This window comes from Panthera pardus, unplaced genomic scaffold, assembly GCF_024362965.1.
Source record: "Panthera pardus isolate Hobbes unplaced genomic scaffold, ASM2436296v1 HiC_scaffold_6, whole genome shotgun sequence".
In the NCBI taxonomy this organism is placed as follows: Eukaryota; Metazoa; Chordata; class Mammalia; order Carnivora; family Felidae; genus Panthera; species Panthera pardus.
In genome coordinates, this window is record NW_026526991.1 from 59066133 (window position 1) to 59087210 (window position 21078).

Here is a 21078-nt window from a genome sequence, read left to right on the forward strand (position 1 = left end):
TCCGGCCGCTTCCTCCTCCAGACCCGGCGCCGGCCCTGCCTCTCCGGGGGATTTGGGGGGGGGGGGGCGGGGGTGGTTTCCAGCCTGGGAACAGACCCGAAGCCCGCCTTCTCACTTCCACCCCGGGAGGGGCTCCCGCACCTGTCGCGGTCCCCTCTGCTGCCCCCCACGGCCGCCTGGGAGAACAGCTGCCTCTTCCACACTGGAGTCACCGCGCCGTCGGGGCGGCCGGAGTTCCCGCCACTCTTCGGCGGACCCACACCGGCAACACGGTCCCCACCACAGGCGCTCACGCCTTCCAAGCCCGGACTCGCGCTGGAAAGGAGGGGGGTGTGGCGAAGGTGGACGCAAAGAGGGCACTAGGGACTGTGTCCAAGAATGGCACGGATTCCCGGCACTTCCAGCACCAGCTCCCAGATCCTGGCCATAGTCGGTCAGGCGCACCAGTCAAGGGGCCAGTCTTAGAACGGATCCGATGGGCGCCTCCTGGTACCAAACGGGTGGCAATGAGGCTCCACACAGCGTCGCATTTCAAATCCCTAGGACTGGCGTTCCGGATCTCGCCCAGAGAAGCCTAATTATTTTCTCCAGAGTTTCAAGCCTAAGACTCAGAACGGTGGAGCCTTGATGAAGAAAAATTTCGCCCCCTACCGAGCCAAGACTACCGGCTAAAATTCTTTAAACGTGGTCTGTATTGATATACACCCTAAAGGGCCCATTCTCTGCTGGAGGCTTACCTTTGCCCTCAGGCGTTGGCCTTGTCCTGGACGCTTACGCAACAGTCATAATAGTAATAGTAACAGGGAAACATTAACATATACATATATATATCATTTCATTTGCAAGAGTTTTCTCAAACTGAGATAATGTCTCACTTAACATCCATCATTCCATTTTACAGAACTGGAAATGTGTGACTCCTTCAAGGTCACCCACCTTGTAATAGTGGGTCAGGTGATCAGGAGGGGGAGCTAGGGTTTTGCCTAGGTTTCTTCTATCACAGAGATTGGAGCTTCATCTGCTCAGAATCAAGTTCCCATTAGCTAACTGAGCCAATAGCATTAAAAAAAAAAAGGTTTTTAAGTAATTTCTACACCCAACATGGGTCTCAAACTTTCAACCCTGAGATCTAGAGTCGCATCTGAGCTAATAGTATCTTTAAGGGGACTTTCCTTTTGTTACTCACCATTCTAATGTTCAAGACTCTGGTTATGAAGGAGGAAACACTCCTTAGGTTCTTTGTAAAACAGTTGTATTATTTGTAAGGTTGTTGTTAGGGTTTAATGAGAAAAGGTGGGTAGAACTCTTACTTACAGTGTCATGCTGGTCCTTTAAGAAGCATTCAATGAATGCTATTTATTCCTATTATCAACGACCCCACCTTTCTCCTCTCCAGCTAGATCCCAAGGTGTGTTTGCTGGTATACATTCTTATGCTTAGAGAAACATCATGCTAAGCATCAGGGGATATGAATGCTGCATAAAGCTGACACCTTTGGGGCCATCTCTGTTGGGTGCTGCCCTCACTGTATAAATGAAGAAAGGGAGGCTTTATTCACAAAAGCTCTCTGCATCTAGCATCCCTTATTTTTCCTTTCTCTTAGCTTATGATTTGGGTTCTTATTTTCCTGTGAAAATAAAAGTAATCAAAAGAAAACATAGTAGGGCACCTGGATGGCTCAGTCAATTAAGTGTCTGACTCTTGATTTCGGCTCAGGTCATGATCTCCTAGTTGGTGAATTTAAACCTCGAGTTGGGCTCTGCGCTGACAGCTCAGAGCCTGTTTCGGATTATCTGTCTCCCTCTCTCTTTCTGCTCCTCCCCGCTTGGCTTTTCTCTCTCTCAAAAATAAATCAATAAAACATTAAAAAAAAAAAAAGAAAACATAGTTATCTTTCTACCACCAAGCTGGTCAATTTACCCCCCCTTCCTCTTTTATATACATAGACTTCCATCTTGTTACAATGAGTCATTCTTGCCACTATTTAAGCCAACTGTCACTCCGCCATTCGCATCCCTCACCCCTACCCCACCCTTCAGTTCTATACTTCAGTCTATTCCTTTTTACCTTTCTTCTGTATTATTCCCTTTCTCTTATATTATCAAATTTTCTGCTAGATCATTCCCATTAGCATACAAATGTGCAGTGATATCTGCCATCTTAAAAAATAAAACAAACTTTTTTTGACCACATGGCCTTCTAGTCCTTTGCTCCTAATACTGGTGCAAGATATTCTATTATGTGGATCCCTGTGCTTTATTTGTTCACTACTCCCATGATTGCCTTCAGCTTCCTGCTACCACAAATGATGGTGCAGGTGGACATTTCTCCTTCAGTTCTGTGATAATTTCTCATGCGTATTGAGCTCCACACTCTGGAATGTCATACCATGGTGGGATTTCTATATCTCAACTTCCTCGCCAACATTTAATGTTACTCAAGTTTCCAATTTTTCAATATGCCATGAATTTAAAATATCTGCTTGCATTTCTTTTTCTTTTTTTTTAATGTTTATTTATTTTTGAGAGTGAGAGAGACAGAACACAAGCGGGAGAGAGGCAAAGAGACAGAGAGAGGGAGACACAGAATCTGAAGCAGACTACAGGCTCTGGGCGGTCAGCATAGAGCCCGACTTGGGGCTGGAACTCAGGAACTGCAAGATCATGACCTGAGCCGAAGTCAAATGCTCAATCACCCAGGTGCCCCTCCTTGCATTTCTTTAATCATTAATATGTTTGAGCATCTTCTCAATTTTTTTCTTACTTTTGGTTTTTCTTTTTTATGAATTGCCTATTTGTTTTCCTTTGCCAATTTTTCTATAGGGATTCCCATATTTTTCCATTGACTTGCATCAGTTTATTGTACAGTTCAGATATCAGTCCTTTGTTAATTTTAAACATTGCAAATATTTCTTCCCAACTTTCATCATTAACTCTGTCAATAATATTGTTTAATGGGGTGCCTGGGTGACTCAGTTCATTAAACATCTCATAAGCTCAGGTCATGATCTCACAGTTTGTGAGCTTGAGCCCCACATCAGGCTCTACCCTGACAGTATGGAACCTGCTTCAGATTCTGTCTCCCTCTCTCTCTGCCCCTCCCCTACCCGCACTCTCCTTCTCTCTCTCTCTCTCTCTCTCTCTCTCTCTCTCTCTCTCTCTCATAAATAAATAAATAAATAAGCATTAAAAAATAATATTGTTTATTGAACAGACATCTTTAATTTTGGTATAATTTAATCAATATTACTTCTTATGTTTTGTGATCTTGATAATTTTAAAGACTTCTCCACCCACTTATTGAGGTATAATTGAAATATAATCAATTTGCAATAAACTGTGTGTATTTAAAGTCCACAATTTGATGACTTTTGATATATATGTATATAACCATAACCACAATCAAGATAATGAATTTATCCATCACCCAGGAACATTCCTTCATACCTTTTTGTAATCCCTCCTTCCTAATCTCACCCTGCCTTACCACATCTTATGTATATCCAATTGTTTGAGTACTATTTATTTACTGATAGTGGATTTGTAATACTAAAAAAAACCAAACTGTACTACATAGTAAAAATGGGCATTTGTTTTTCATTATTTTTAGGGAAGAAAGTTTCAGGTTTTACACACAGACTCCTTTGAACTGGATCTTATGAAATAAATACACAGAAGAGGTAAAAGGTATAGTAAGTTTCATATTACATAAAACCCCTGTGAGAGTGATTAATGCAAAAAATGAACAAACAAAAACACATGTGCAATTAGAACTAATACGTACATTAAAAAAAGATTTCTGGCTACAACCACAATATTACCCAATCAATAGTAGTTATCTTGGTTCTAAAACTAGATAATGAAAATGCATGAAATGAATGTTATTGGTTCCTCTCACTTATGTATATACATACAAATATTGTAAGGAAAAAAAAGCGAATATTCTAAATAAAATACCAGTTAACTTAATTGGTGTGTTATTTACTTTTTTTAAAGCTTTATTTATTTATTTTGAGATAGAGAAAGAGAGAGAGAGAGAGAGAGAGAGAGAGAGTGAGCTCGTGAGGGGCAGAGAGAGAGAGGGAGAGAAAATCCCAAGCAGGCTCCGCGCTATCAGCCCAGAGGCCTATGTGGGGTTTGATCTCCCCAACCATGAAATCAAGGTTGAGCTGAAACCAAGAGTCAGAGGCTTACCCAACTGAGCCATCCAGGTGCCCCAAGAAATTAGAATATTAATCAAAGAGTTTTCTACCCAAAAGTCTCAACCCAAATGATTTTATAGGCATATTCTACTGACTTCCAAGAATAGTTTCTCACTACTTTATGAGTTTTTCAGGAACCAGAAAAAGAGTGTGCAATAATTATTTATTTAATGTATTTATTTTAAGTAGGTTCCATGCCCAAGGTGAGGCTTAAGCTCATGACCATGAGATCAAGAGTCCCATACTCTACCAACCAAGCCAGCCAGGCACCTGGAGATAATTTTTTATGTTTATTTATTTATTTTGAGAGAGAGAGAGAGAGAGAGAGCAGAGGAGGGGAGAGAGAAAGAGAGAGAGAGTCTCCCAAGAAGGCTCTGCACTGTCATCAAAGAGCCCAAAACAAGGCTCTGTCCTACAAACTGTGAGATCATGACATGATCCCAAATCAAGAGTTGGATGCTTAACCAACTCAGCCACCCAGGTGGGATTCTCCTCTCTCTCCCTCTCTCCACCCCTCCCCTGCTCATGAGCACAAGAGGCTCATGCAGGAGTATGTGCACGCTCTCTCTCTCTCAAAAATAAATAAACATTTAAAAATATTTTGTACTTTCTTTAATGTTTGCTGGCATTTTCAAGTTTTGAATTTCTTCCTGACCCATTTGCTCAGATAATTAAAATCTCTTTCTAATAACTAATTCATTCTTTAAAAAAAATTTTTTTTGTTTTACTTTTTATATTTGAGAGAGACCGTGTGTGAGCAGGGGAGGGGCAGAGAGATGGAGACAGAATCTGAAGCAGGCTCTAGGCTCCAAGCTGTTAGCACAGAGCCGGACATGGGGCTCAAACTCACGAGGAGTGAGATCATGACCTGAGTGGAAGCAGGGCACCTAACTGACTGAGCCACCCAGGCGTCCCACTGATTCATTCTTGAGTTGAATGCTTTTTCATTTGTGCCCAAATTTTTTTTTTCTTTCAAATGTATTTAATATTCTACATCTCTAATTAAAGTTTTAGTTGTATCCTACATTAAAATAATAATAATAATAATAATAATAATAATAATAATAAAAACGGGTGTGTGGGTGGCTCAGTCAGTTTAGTGTCTGACTTTGGCTCAGGTCATGATCTCAAGGTTCATGAGTTCAAGCCCTCATGGGGCTCACTGCTGTCAGTCCAGAGCCCACTTCCAGTCCTCTGTCTCTGCCTCTCTCTGCCCCTCCCTCACTCATGCATGTTCTCTCTCAAAAATAAAATGAACATTAAAAATTAAAAATAAATAAATAAATAAAAATAGTTGTATCCTAGAAAATATGACAAACTTTTATTTAAAGTATTTCATAATTTCTCTTACTCCTTTTTTTCCCCTCTTACTCCTTTTTTAATTCAAGATTTACTAACAGTATGTGCTTAGGTTCCAGACATTTGGGGATTTAAAAAGCTATCCATGGGGTGCCTGGGTGGCTTAGTTGCTTAAGCGTCTGCCTTCAGCTCAGGTCATAATGTTGCAGTCTGTGAGTTTGAGCCCCACATGGAGCTCTGTGCTGACAGTTCGGAGCCTGGAGCCTGCTTCAGATTCTGTGTCTCCATCTCTCTCTGCCCCTGCCCTGCTCATGATCTATCTCTCTCTCTCAAAAATAAATAAACATTAAAAAAATTTTTTAAGCTATCCTTTAATTAGTTATTTCCCATGTGATTGTGTTACAGTCATAGAACATAGGATGTGTTATACTGATGCTTTGAAATGTAGTATTGGAGTGCCTGGCTGGTTCAGTCCATGGAGCATCAAACTCTTGATTTTGTGGTCATGAGTTCAAGCCCCACCTTGGGCACAGAGATTACCTTAAAAAATTAAGAATAAAAATAAATTTAGAAAAAATTAAAATGTAATATTAAGACTTCTTTGTAAGTTAGTACATAGTCATCTTTTGTAATGTTTCACATGTACTAGAAAAAGCATACTATCTGTTTGTTAGATGTAGAATTCTCCATATACAATACACTGAACTCATTGTATTATTCACATCTTCTGTATCTCTGCTTATTGTGTCTGCTTCATCCATCTGTTTCTAAGAGAGCTCTGTAAACATTTCCAGTTCCAATAGTTGATTTATTTATGTTTGTTCCTAAATTTATTGTTTTTTATAAGTGCAAAAGGGGAGAATAAAAGTACTTTTTCACATGCCTCTAATGAAGAGTATGAATTACCACATGTAAAGCCTATATAGAGCATGCCTGGCTCTATTGAGTAACATAGAAGTTACTCAATACGGTTAACTATTACTATCTATCTATCTATCTATCTATCTATTTATTTATTTATTTATTTTGAGAGAGAGAAAGAGTTGGGGAGGAGCAGAGAGAAAGGGAGAGAGAGAATCCCAAGCAGGCTTCAAGCTGTCAGTGCAAAGCCCAATACTGGGCTCAATCCCACGAACCAGGAAATCATGACCTGAGCTGAAATCAAGAGTTGGATGTTGAACCGAATGAGCCACTCAGGCACCCCTGATTTTATTTTTAAGTAATCTCTACATAAAACTTGAGGCTTGAACTTACAAGCCTGAGATCAATGGGGTGCCTGGGTGGTTCAGTTGATTAAGCCTCTCTGACTCTTGATTTCGGCTCAGGTCATGATCTCATGGTTCATGGGTTCAAGCCCCATGTTGGGCTCTGTGTGATGTTGGGCTCTGTGTGGAGCCTGCTTGGGTTCTGTCTCCCTCTCTCTCTGCCCCTCCCTTGCTCTCTATCTCTCTCAAAACAAATACATGTTAAAAAAGTTAAAAAACAAAACAAACAACCCTAAGATCAAGAGTGCATGCTCTACCAGCTAAGCCAGCCAGGTAACACTTAACTATTACTATTTATATATTTTGAGCCTATATTGCCAAGCACATTTATGTTGGTTATGTTTTCTTGCTTTCTTTATTTTATCATTATGTAATGCTATCTCCTTGGTTCATAATTTTTGCCTTGAATTTTATCGCATAGTAAAACCCCAATTTTGGGGCACCTGGGTGGCTTAGTCAACTGAGTGTCTGACTCTCGATTTCAGCCCAGGTCATGATCTCGCAGTTCTTGGGTTCAAGCCCACATCAGGCTCTGATGCTGGCAGTACAGAGCCTGCTTCGGATTCTCCCTCTCCCTCTCTATCTCTCCCCTTCCCTCCCTCATCTGTTCTCTCTCCCTCTCTCTCAATAATAAATAAAATTAAAAAATTTTTTATCAGTGAAGCTAAAAGGCAATTGACAGAATGGGAGAAGATATTTGCAAGTGACATATCAGGTAAAGGGTTAGTATCCAAAATCTATAAAGAACTTACCAAACTCAACACCCAAAAAACAAACAATCCAGTGAAGAAATGGGCAAAAGACATGAATAGACACTTCTCCAAAGACATCCAGATGGCGAACAGATGCATGAAAAAAATGCTCAACATCACTCATCATCAGGGAAATACAAATCAAAACCACAATGAGACACCACCTCACACTTCCAGAATGGATAAAATGAACAACTCAGACGACAAATGTTGGCAAGGATGTGGAGAAAGAGGAACACTTTCACCCTGCTGGTGGGAATGCAAACTGGTGCAGCCACTCTGGAAAACAGTATGGAGGTTCCTCAAAACACTAAAATTAGAACTACCCTACAACCCAGCAATTGCACTACTAGATATTTATCCGAAGGATAAATATGTGTGCTGTCTCAAAGGGGCCCATGCACCCCAATGTTAACAGCAGTGCTATCAACAATAGCCAAAGTATGGAAAGAGCCCAAATGTCCATTGACAGATGAATGGATAAAGAAGATGTGGTATATATATATGTGTATATATATATATATATATACACACACACACACACGATGTGAGATATATATATATATATATATATATATATATATATATATATATATATGGAATATTACTCAGCAATCAAAAAGAATGAATCTTGCCATTTGCAACTACGTGGATGGAACTAGAGGGTATTATGCTAAGCGAAATTAGTCAGAGAAAGACAAATATATGACTTCACTCATATGAAGAATTTAAGATACAAAACAGATGAACATAAGGGAAGGGAAGCAAAAATAATATAAAAACAGGGAGGGGGACAAAACACAAAAGACTCTTAAATATAGAGAACAGAGGATGGCTGGAGGGGTTGTGGGAGGGAGGGAAGGTCTAAATGGGTAAGGGGCATTAAGGAATCTACTCTTGAAATCATTGTTGGACCATATGCTAACTAACTTGGATGTAAATTAAACAATAAATAAATTTAAAAAGTAATAAAAAATATAAACAACTATAAAAAATTTTTTAAAGATAAATAAATAAATAAAACCCTAATTTGTTTTATGTTTATTTTTTATCCTGGCAAAGTGTTTCCCTTGATCACACATTCAGTTTTAGGGAAACCATCCCTTTTCTTTTTTTTAAAGTTTATTTATTTTGAGAGAGAGAGAGAGAGTGGAGGAGGGGCAGAGAGACAGGGAGAGAGCGAGAATCCCAAGCAGACTCTGAACTGTCAGCAGCGGAGCCCAATGTGGGGACTCAAACCCACGAACCCGTGACCCAACCTGCAGTTGGATGCCTCACTGACTGAGCCACCCAGGTGCTCCTGGGAAGCCATTTCTAAGATCGAGATTGAAGGACAGGCAGTTTATTAGTGACTGCTCTTGGGATTGGCAATTGCAGGAAAGAAAGGAAGCAAGATTGGCCAGATGGAAAAGTTGATTGCTGAGCAGTCACAGTGCTTCAACTAATTGTGAAGGGAACTCTGAAAAAAGGTTACTATCTGACCCTCTGTAGAGCCAGTGTTTTACCAAGGCATGTGACATACTTGCTACTTCCTGCTCAACCAGTCCATGTTGCATGATGTTATCAACATAGCAGCTCAACATAGAGATGCTCTGAGAGATGCCTAGCTGGTTAGGTCTCTTCAGATCGTTTAATGACAGAGAGCAGAAGAGCAAACATGCCCCTCGGGTAAGACTATAAATGTACATCGTTGCCTTTTCCAAGTGAAGGTGAACTGTTTCTCGAATGTGTACTGTTTCTTTTCTTCTTTCTGATAGGGATGGAAAAGGATGCATTTGCCAATTCAAGGATTGCATACCATGTACTGTTCATCTGCTCTAGCAATGATACCACATCAGGCAAGGCAGCTACAATTAAGGCTACTACTTGGCTGAATTTACAATAGTTCACACACATCCTCCAGTATCTGTCTGGTTTTCACAAGGACCAGAAATTGGTGAATCAAATGAAGATATTATGGAGACTATTACCATTGTTTTGTTTTGTTTTTTTTTAAACAGTCCAGGGGTCTTGTATTCTTTTTACACCTGTCATGAATCCATAACGAATGGGTTCCAGCAGCTCAGGCTCCTTTCTACTGGTTGTCATAAAGTATACTTCTCTGGGTAAACAGGCTGGGGCTTCAATTGAACCCAAGTACCTTTCTCTTTGGGCTTCTTTCTTTTTTAAGTTTATTTATTTTGAGAGAGAGAGAATGTGAGCAGGGAAGGGGCAGAGAGAGAGGGAGAGAATCCCAAGCAGGTTCAGCATTGTCAGTGTAGAGCCTGCTGGGGGGCTCGAACTCATGAACCGTGAGATCATGACTTGGGCGGAAATCAAGAGTCAGACACTTAACTGACTGAGCCACTCAGGTGCCCCTCTTTAGCTTCTTTCTTGATCATTTTCCTTCACACAGTTCAGGAAGCTGTCTCAGCTCTTAGAGTGCTTGTTAAATGCAGTATGTATATTAATTCTCTCGGCAAGAATCTTGCCCTTATTTGTTTACAACAATGCCAAGAGCATGCTGGGTAACACTGTAGACTGCTCCAGTTTTGCCATGGGAACATTTGTGGGGCATTCCTTTTTGAATAGTGCCCATTCTCTTGATGTCTACAATATTACATTTCTTTTAGATTCACACGTTAGTGGTGAAAGGAACAACTCCATGTTTTTTAAAAGGCTTATTTTCTAAAAATAAAATCTTAAAAAAAATTTTTTTTTAATTTTTAAGTAATTTCTACACCCAAGGTGTGGCTCTGACAACCAAGATCAGGAGTCACATGCTCTAGAGTTGCCTGGGTGGCTCGGTCTGTTAAGTTGCCGACTCCTGGTTTAGGCTCAGGTCATGATCTCACTGTTGGTGGGACCACTTTGGGATCTGTGCTGGCAGTATGGAGGCTGCTTGGGATTCTCTCTCTCCTTCTCTCTCTCTGCCCTTCCCCACATGGGTGCACTCTCTCTCTCTCAAATAAACTTAAAAAAAATTAGCAAACTAGAAATAGGAGTTTAAAAATTTTTGATAGAGGGGGCTCAGTCGGTTAAGCAGCTGACTCTCCATTTTGGCTCAGGTCATGATCCCAGGGTTCCTGAGTTTGAGCCCCATATCACTCCGCACTGACCATGTGGACCTTACTTAGGATTCTCTCTCTGTAAAATATTGAAAGTTTTCCCTGTTTTAGAAAACGAATTATGGTGGGGCGCCTGGGTGGCTCAGTCGGTTAAGCATCCAATTTCAACTCAGGTCCTGATCTCAAGGTTTGTGAGTCCAAGCCCTGCATCAGGCTGTCTGCTGTCAGCAGGGAGCCTGCTTTGGATCCTCTGTCTCCCTCTCTCTCTGCCCCTCCCCTGCTTACGCACCTGCTCTCATTCTCTCTTTCTCAAAAATAAATATTTAGAAAATGAACTATTGTTACATCCTACAATGTGAATAAACCTTGAAAACATTATATTTAGTGAAAGAAAGCCCAAAATACAAGATCACATATTGTATGATCCCATTTGTATAAATTATTCAGAGGAGCTAAATCCATAAAAATGGAAGATTGGTGGTTGCCAAGAGCTGGGGATAGGGGGAATAAGGAGTGTGATTGCTTAATGGACATGGGGTTTTATTATGGGGTGTGAAAATGATTTAGAGCTAGATAAAGGTGATGGTTGCATAATATTGTGAATGAACTGAATGACACTGAATTGTAATTTTCTTTTCTTGTAATGCATTTTTCTGGCTTTGGTGTCAGGGTAATGCTAGTCTCATGGAATGAGTTAGCACGTTCCTCCTCCTCCTCCTTTCTTTTCTTTTTCAAGAGTTTGAAAAGGATTGGTGTTAATTCTTTAAATGTTTGGTAGAATTCATCAGTAAGCCATCTGGTCCTGACTTTTTTTGTTGGGAGGTTTTGGTTACTGATTCATTATCTTTACCTGTTACAGGCCTGTTCAGATTTTATGATTTCTGCTTGAGTCAGTTTTGGTAATTCCTGTGTTTCTAGGGGTTTTCCCATTTCACATAGGTAATCTAATTTGTTGCTGTACAATTGTTTGTAGTATTCTCTCACACTCCTTTTTATTTCTGTAAGTTTGGTAGTAATGTCTTCACTTTTACTTCTGACTTTAGTTATTTGTGTCTCTGTCTTAGACTAGCTAGCTAAGTTTTGTCAATTTTGTTATTTTCCACGAGGACAACATCAGGTTTCATTTATTCTATTATTTTTCTATTCTCTATCTCTGTTCTAATATTTATTGTTTCCTTCCATCTGCTAGCTTTTCGTTTAGTTTGCTCTTCCTTTGCTGTATCTTCCTCTTCTTTTTAACCTGTAAACAGTGGAAGGTTCTAGAGTTTGTCCTTGAACTGTTTTACTATCTACTCTCACTTTCTAAGTTAGGAAAGGGGGAAGATCCAGCAAAGAGGACAGAGAGCAAATGTTCAGTGAGGTAGGAGGAAAACCAGAAAAGAAGTGTCTCAGAAGACAAGCAAAGAAAGACTTTTAGTTAGCAGGCACTGGGGCGCCTGGGTGGCTCAGTCGGTTAGCTGTCCAGCTTCCACTCAGATCATGATCTCGCAGTTCGTGGGTTTGAGCCTCGCTTTGGGCTCTGTGCTGACAGCTCAGAGCCTGGAGCCTGCTAGGATTCTGTGTCTCCCTCTCTCTCTGCCCCTCCCCGCCTCACACTCTGTTTCTCCCAAGAATAAATAAACATTAAAAAAAAGTAAAAAATATATAAGCAGGCACACATACTGCTGGGACAGCAAGAAAGATGAAGATGGAGAATGGCCAGGGATTTGGTCACATATGGAGGTTTTTGATGACAAATTTCTCTCACATGGTAGGGATTACACTTGATTTATAGTGTGTATAGTGAAGAGAGAAATGGAGAAACTATTGAAGACTATTAAGGTTTTATCAAAAGAACTCAAGAGCCAACCTTACAAGGCTTCCAATATAGCCATCCCAATTTAACAAAGATAATAACCACAATGTAACACATTAAATAGATTTAAATTCATGAGTTCATAATGTTACTTAAAAAAAATACTAGTCATTGTAAGATGATAGGGTACCAACCCACTATTTTGAAAACTCTAGATAAAGTATCAAACATTTATCTTGCCTTTTCTTACATCTTATTTATTTTTGAGAGAGAGAGAGAGCACAAGTTGGGGAGAGGCAGAGAGAGAGGGAGACACAGAATCCGAAGCAGGCTCCAGGCTCTGAGCTGTCAGCACAGAGCCCGACGCGGGGCTCGAACCCACAAACCGTGAGATCATGACCTGAGCAGAAGTCTGACACCCAACCGACGGAGCCACCCAGGTGCCCCTATCTTGCCTTTTCAGCTACTACTCTGAGGGGAAGTTCTTCATTATAAAAATATGGCAGCTAATAAGTGAAGAAGGAATAATACAATGAGAATATCAGTACTTTGAGCAACAATAGAGAGATAACCAGATAGTATATGCCTCCTGATGTAAGAATTCACCACCATCTATGAAGTAGGCTTACTAAAATAACCAAATCCAGAGGCACCTGGTGGCTCAGTTGTTAAGCACCTGACTTCGGCTCAGGCCACGATCCCGTGGTTTGAGAGTTCAAGCCCCATGTTGGGTTCTGTGCTGACAGCTCGGAACCTGGAGCCTCCTTCACATTCTGTGTTTCCCTCTCTCTCTGTGCCCCTTCCCCACTCATACTCTGTCTCTCTCTTTCTCTCTCTTCAAAAATAAATAAACATAGAGGGCACCTGTTGGGATGAGCACTGGGTGTTGTATGGAAATCAATTTGACAATAAATTTCATATTAAAATAAATAAATAAATAAATAAAATATATACACAGCAATAAAAAAAATAAAATGTGACTGCTAGAAAATTATAAATAAATAACATTAAAAAATTAAAAAAAAAATCAAATCTGAATCTTAGCCTCTCAATCCAATACCAATTTGCAAGAAATTCATAAAACAAAGGAAAGACACCACTTGGCAAAATCCAGAACATGGGAAATTCTATAGGATAACAATCTAGTTTCTTCAACAAATAAATTGCAGGAGAAAAATACTCCAGAAAATTAACTGATGATCGTTTATCTATTTCCCCTAAATATCTCCAGGATACAGAATGCCTGAAACAGTCATTACAGACAGGGTTGGGCCATTTATAAGAGTTGGAGGGGCGCCTGGGTGGCTCGGTCAGTTGAGTGTCCGACTTCGGCTCAGGTCATGATCTCACAGTCCGTGAGTTCGAGCCCCGTGTCGGGCTCTGTGCTGACAGCTCAGAGCCTGGAGCCTGTTTCAGATTCTGTGTCTCCCTCTCTCTATGACCCTCCCCCGTTCACGCTCTGTCTCTCTCTGTCTCAAAAATAAATAAAAACGTTTAAAAAAAAATTAAAAAAAAAAAGTTGGAAAAAAAAATTTTTTTTTTTTTATGGTACGCCTGGGTGGCTCAGTTGGTTGAGCATCCAACTTCAGCTCAGGTCATGATCTCACGGTTCACGAGTTTGAGTCCCACCTCAGGCTCAGAGCCTGGAGCCTGCTTGGAATTCTGTGGCTCTATCTCTCTGCCCCTCTCATGCTCTGTCTCTCACTGCTCTTAAAAATAAGTAAACATAACTAAAAAATTTTAAAAAATTTTTAGTTAGAAATGCTTTTACTCTCTCTAAAAGCATACTAAATTTCTTTTTATAAAATTTAAAAATCTGTTTATATGTTTAAAATATATCTCAAAGGATTTATAAGAAACTGCCTATAAGAAAGGGAACTGAATGCAAGATATCAGTGTGCATCCTTTTGTACTTTTTACGTTTTATTCATGTTTTGTGTAGTCAAACATAAAATAATCGGAAAGGAAAGAAGGAGGGAAGGAGACAGGAAGGAAGAAAGGAAGAAAGAAGGAAGGAAGGGAGGAAAGAAAATCTTCAGACCTATTATGTTGCTCTGAAATATCTACCAAGTGGGCTTAGTTCTACCCTCTGGCTAATCCCCCTTCTATATAACAACTCTTCAGATCTTTGAATATATTTCTTTTCCACTTTATTTTTTTAGTGTTTACTTATTTTTGAGAGGGGGTAGGGGCAGAGAGAGAGAGAGAGGAACAGAAGATCTGAAGCGGGCTTTGCACTGAGAACAGCAAGCCTGATATGGGACTTGAACTCATGAACCACTAGATCACAACCTGAGCCAAAGTCAGATGCTGAAGTGACTAAGCCACCCAGGCATCCCTCTTTTCCACTTTAGTTTTCTTTTCTCCAGCTAAATGTTCCCACATACTCCCCTTATTCTTCAAGTTACTTAGTTAACCATCTCCTCTCTATTGCTCTGGCCTCTCTTAGCTGTACATGGTCCAGTTTGTCAATGTGTATAGCCCAGGACTGAATATCAGATTACAGGTGGGACTATCACTTAGCACATCCTAAAGACTATGTCCATAAATGCAAACAAAGAGTAAATAAAATGACTCAGCAATTCCATTGCTGGATGAAAACATACATCCACACAAAAACTTGTACATGAATGTTTATAGCGGCATGATTCATCATAGCCAAAAGATGGTGAAGAAAACCAGAATACATCACCCCAAAATATGCTCTTTGACATAAAATTATTTTGAGCTAAAGGCATCTAAGAAGGAGCAAACACATAAAAAGCTCTCTCCCTAAAAAGGCAATTAAGAAGGAGCAAACAGGGGCGCCTGGGTGGCTCAGTCGGTTAAGCGTCCGACTTTGGCTCAGGTCATGATCTCACGGTTCGTGGGTTTGAGCCCCGCGTCGGGCTCTGTGCTGACAGCTCAGAGCCTGGAGCCTGCTTCTGATTCTGTCTCTGCCTCTCCCTTACTCATGCTCTGTCTCTGTCTCTCAAAGATAAATAAATGTAAAAAAAAAAAAAAAAAAAAAAAAAGGAGCAAACACATAAAAAGCTCTCTCTCTCTCTCTAACCTCCTTTTCTGCCTAAGGGCAGATATAAATTCTTTATTAGAGATGCTCTAGACTCTTATCAGCTCAGAGATGGCACCAGAGAAATCTGCAAACAAACCTTCCTCCCTTAGTTTCCTCCCATATGTTTACCTTCTTAGTTTGCTGTCCTTTGAAGCCTAAAACTCTTCTCCTTCATCCTGTCATTTGTCCATAAATGTATTGCTCTTTGTTGAAGATGCTATAATAGCCAGAGTTCTAAGCTGCTACTTTGAACTACTTTTCACTGAGTTTTCTCTTCTGTGATGTGTGCTGCATATATTAATAAGCTTGTTCGTTTTATCTTGTTAATCTATCTTTTTGTTAAATAGCCCCAGCTGAGAACCTAAGATGGGTAAAATTTGCCTCCCCTACAATGGAAAAAAACCAAAATGTCCATCAACAGAAAAATGCATAAACAAAATGTGGCATATCCAAACAATTAAATATTATTTGCCTATAAAAAGAACAGAGTACTGGGGTACCTGGGTGGCTTAGTCAGTTGAATGTCCACCTTCAGCTCAGGTCATGATTTCACGGTTCCCGAGTTTGAGCCCCGCATCACGCCCAATGCTGTCAGCACAAAGCCTGCTTTGGATCCTCTGTGCCCCCCTCTCTCTGCCCGTCCCCTGCTTGCGCGCTCTGTCTCTCTCTCTCTCTCCCGAAAAATAAATAAAATTAAATAAAAATAAAATAAAATAAAATAAAATAAAATAAAAAATAAAAAAAAGAACAGAGTACTGACACATGCTTACAACTTGGATGAATGTTGAAAACACTTTGTTAAATAAACGGGGTGCCTGGGTGGCTCAGTCGGTTAAGCATCAGACTCGGTTTCAGCTCAGGTCATGATCTTGCAGTTCGTGAGTTGGAGCCCCACATCCAGCTCTATGCTGACAGTGTGGAGCCTGCTTGGGATTATCTCTCTCCCTCTTTCTCTGCCCCTCCCCTGCTCTCTCTCTCTCAAAATAAATAAACTTAAATTAAAAAAAAAAGAAAGAAAACATTATGCTAAATAAAGAAGGCAGTCAGAAAGGTCCATGTATTATGTAATTCCATTATTATTAAAGTCCAAAATGGAGACAGAAAGTAGGTTAGTAGTTGCTTAGGGCTTAGGGAGGGGGGTGATGGGATAGAAGAATGATAGGCAATGGATACAGGGTTTCTTTTTTGAGGTGATGAAAATATTCTAAATTTGACTCCTGGATGGATGCACCACATCTATTAATCTACTAAAAATTATTGAATTGTACACTTTAAATGGGTTAACTATATAATGTGTGAATTATCTCTCAATGTAAATTTTTAAAACAAAAATTTTTAAAGGAATAAACTGGAGTGCCTGGGTAGCTCAGATAGTTAAGCATCCAACTCTTGATTTTGGCTCAGGTCATGATCTCATGGTTCATGGGATCAAGCCCCATGTTGGGCTCTGTGCTGACAGTGGGGAGCCTGCTTGGGAGTCTCTCTCCTTCTCTCGTTGCTCCTCCCCAACCCCCCCTCAAAATAAATAAACTAAAAAAAGAACAAAATAAAAGGAATAAATTAACATCCTTAGTTTCATCACAGTATCACTTCATAATATGTTATTGCTAATTTGTCTTTCTGCAAGCTATTATTAAACCAGCCTATATTTGTTCATCAGTTATGAATTTGGGGCCTGAATGAATGAGCTTTCATTTATCTTGCCTAATTATCATCTTTTTCAGATTAATCATTTTTCTGGCCATTCTATTACCTTTTGGATTCTGATTATATTTTCCACTGTGCAAGTTATCTGAAATCAGATCACTGTAATTCAATGTTTTATTTACCATGTATATTCAAATGCTGGATTATTGCCATTGATTCTAATCCCATCTCTAGTTTTTATGTCCCAGAATCCATTCTCTGTACTGTAGTTTGTGATGTTAATAAAAAAGAAAGAAAGAGGGGCGCCTGGGTGGCTCAGTCGGTTGAGCGGCCGACTTCGGCTCAGGTCACGATCTCGCGGTCCGTGAGTTCGAGCCCCGCGTCGGGCTCTGGGCTGATGGCTCAGAGCCTGGAGCCAGCTTCCGATTCTGTGTCTCCCTCTCTCTCTGCCCCTCCCCTGCTCATGCTGTGTCTCTCTCTGTCTCAAAAATTAATAAACATTTAAAAAAAAAAAAAAAAGAAAGAAAGAAATCTCATCAGACCACTCCCTTACTTAAAATCTTTTTTTTTTCCTTAAAAAATTTTTAAAGGGTTTTCATTGCCTTCAGGGTAAATTACAATCTCCTTAAATGCTTTACAAAGCCCTAAACTGACCTGGCCCAATCGTCCAGCTTTATTTCTTACCAACAAGTTCCTTTTTTTTTTTTTTAAAGTAATCTCTACACCCAATGTGGGGTTTGAACTCACAATCCTGAGATCAAGAGTCACATGCCCTTCCAACTGAGCCAGCCCAGTGCCTCCTTTCTTACCAGTTCTTCATCCCACTTCCCGTATCTGCCACAAACTGACTCTTTTCTCTCAGCCTCCAAATATGCTGCTTCTTTTGAAACATTTTTTCCTTAACAAATATTTGTTGAACCCCTACTATATTGCCAGGCACTATTCCTGACCTCTTACATCACTTACAGTCTAGGGAGAAACAGATAATAGACAGTACACATATCATTATAACATGGAAGAAAAATACTAATAAAGCACAAGTAGGGTCCCAGACAAGGGTAATGGTGGGGGCAGGGGGACAGGTATGTGTGGTGGTGGTGGTGGTGGGGAGGGGAAATATCAGTGGAAGTGGCACCCTAGTTTTTGGGTTTCTCAAATCCCCACCAAAACAAAAAATAAAAACAAAGCGGAGCAACCAGTTGGCAAAACCAAAAATTCATGGGCAACATTTGCAACAAAACTAGGTGACCAGATATCACCACAAAACCCAAACTATTGAGCAGTGGGAACAAACTCCCAAAAGCCACAAGACCTGCTTGTTATGGGTGTTTATGCAGGAGAAACAGGAAGACACAGGGTGTCAGAGGGATATGAGAACAGATGGAACAGATGGTCCAAACAACCAAGGGAAGGCATGGCAGGCCACTCTGACAAGAGTTAAAATGGAGAGAGGTTTTGCCCTCTCCAGTAGCAAGTCAATTGCTACATGTCAATATGGCGTAAAGAGGCAGGAACAACCTCACCCCTTTGAGCTCTCCAAACTGACCATCCCAGGCTCCCCCCACCCCCTCATTTTTTTAATGTTTATTTATTTTTGGGGGAGAGAGAGAGAGAGAGAGAGAGAGAGAGAGAGAGAGAGAGAGACAAAGCGCAAACAGGGGAGGGGCAGAGAGAGAGGGAGACAGAATCCGAAGCAGGCTCCAGGCTCCGAGCTATCAGCACAGAGGGAGGGGCTAATGTGGGGCTCGAACTCATAAACTGTGAGATCATGACCTGAGCCTAAGTTGGCTGCTTAACTGACTGAGCCACCCGAGGGCCCCTCAGGGCTCACTTTCAGGATAGGTCCCATACTGAAGAGAAACTGCTGAAAGAAAAATCAAACTTGATCAGGATAGGGACAGCAAAGACAAAGGAAGAGAAGGTCCAGATAAAGGCAGGGTAGGGGTATGAAGTCAGGAAACCTGAGAGCAAGCTGTATTTTTTAACATTACCCCCAAACAACAGAAACAGGAGCTCTGTCAAAATAGGAAAGCTACCTGAACAAATCCTTCAGAAAAATTAAATTCAGTTAAAATTAGCAACAGGAAGTGTCAGATTAAATCCTGTACAACAAACAAACAATAAATAAATGCTCTACAAAATTACTATAAGAAAAAAGAGAATGGGGGGCACCTGGGTGGCTCAGTCGGTTAAGCATCCAACTCTTGACTTTGGCTCATCTCATGATCTCACACTTCGTGAGTTCAAGCCCCACATCAGGCTGTGCGCTGACAGCCCAGAGCCAGCTTGGGATTCTATCTCCCCCCTTGCTCTCTGCCCCTCCCCCACTTGCTCTCTATCTCTCTCAAAATAAATAAAAAATAAACTAAAAAAAAAAAAGAAAAAAGGATGAAGAACAGAAAAATGTTTTTACAAAAAGAAAGCATGCCAGAGAGATATGCTCAGAAAGTAGAATATTATAATATTTTATTTCAAAATGAACTAAAAGACATCAAGAAAGTGATATGAGAAATGAAAGAATAACACAAATCAGAATATTAAAAAAACTAAAAAATGTTTGAAATGAGAGAAATCAAGGAAAAATTAGAAGTAAAAGAAAAAAACATTTAGAAATGAAGATGAAACTATAAGGAACACTAGAGCAAATAAACACAATAAATAATGCCTTAAAATTATCAAAGATGTGGGGCACCGTCTGGCTCAGTTGGTAGAGCATGTGACTCAGGTCTTGGGGTCATGAGCTTGAACCCCACTCTGGATGTAGAGTTTACCTAAAAGAAAAAAATATTGAAGAGGAAACAATTTTAAAGTAAAAAAAAAAAAATGAAGAAAGATGGTTCAAGAGAAAGTGACAAATAGTAAAGACATAGAAGATACAAAATTCTTGGCTCACCTTTTTATCCCCTTAGGCATCTTTCTTTGAGCATCTTCAAGAGCTCCACTAATAGGTTAATAGAAATCTCTGAAAAAGAAAACCAAAGCAAAGGCACACAAAAAAATGCCAAACAAAAGCAACCCAAAAGCTACTCAAGATTTTTCTGAAATTAAAATTTTCAAAACTAGGGGCACCTGGGTGGCTCAATCCATTAGGTGTCTGACTCTTGGTTTCAGCTCCAGTCATGATCTCACGGTGTGTGGGTTTGAACCCCGAGACGGGCTCTATGCTGACAGTGTTGACACTGCAGGGGCTGCTTGGGATTCTCTCTCTCTCCCTCTCTCTCTGCCCCTCCCCGCCTCTCTCTCTTTCTCAAAATAAATAAAATAAAATAAAAATTTAGGGGTGTCTGGGTGGTATAGTCGGTTAAGCATCTGACTATTGATCTTGGCTTGGGTCATGGTCTTGTGGTTCGTAGGTTGGAGCCCCACATCAGGCTTTGGGCTGATGGTGCAGAGCCTGCTTGGGATTGTCTCTGCTTCTCTCTACCCCTCCCCCACTTGTGCGCTCTCTCTCTCTCTCTCTCTCTCTCTCTCAAAATAAACTTAATTTTTAAAAATTTATTTAAAAAATTCAAAAAATTTTCAAAACTAGGAGCACCTGGGTGGCTCAGTCAGTTGAGTATTCAACTTTGGCCCAGGTCATGATCTCGTGATTCACCAGTTCAAGCTCCACGTCAGGCTCTGTGCTGACAGCTCAGAGCCTGGAGCTTGCTTCAGATTCTGTGTTTCCCTCTTTCTCTCTGCCCCTCTCCAGCTCACTGTTTCTCTCCCCCAAAAATAAATAAAAACATTAAAAAAATTTATTTTTTCAAAACTACATATTAAAAGAACATAGAGAGGTGAGAATGCAAGCTGGTGCAGCCACTCTGGAAAACAGTATGGAGGTTCCTCAAAAAACTAAAAATAGAACTACCCTACCACCCAGCAATTGCACCACTAGGTATTTATCCAAGGGATACAAGTGTGCTGTTTTGAAGGGACACATGCACCCCCATGTTTATAGCAGCACTAGCAACAATAGCCAAAGTATGGAAAGAGCCCAAATGTCCATCAATGGATGAATGAATAAAGAAGATGTGGTAT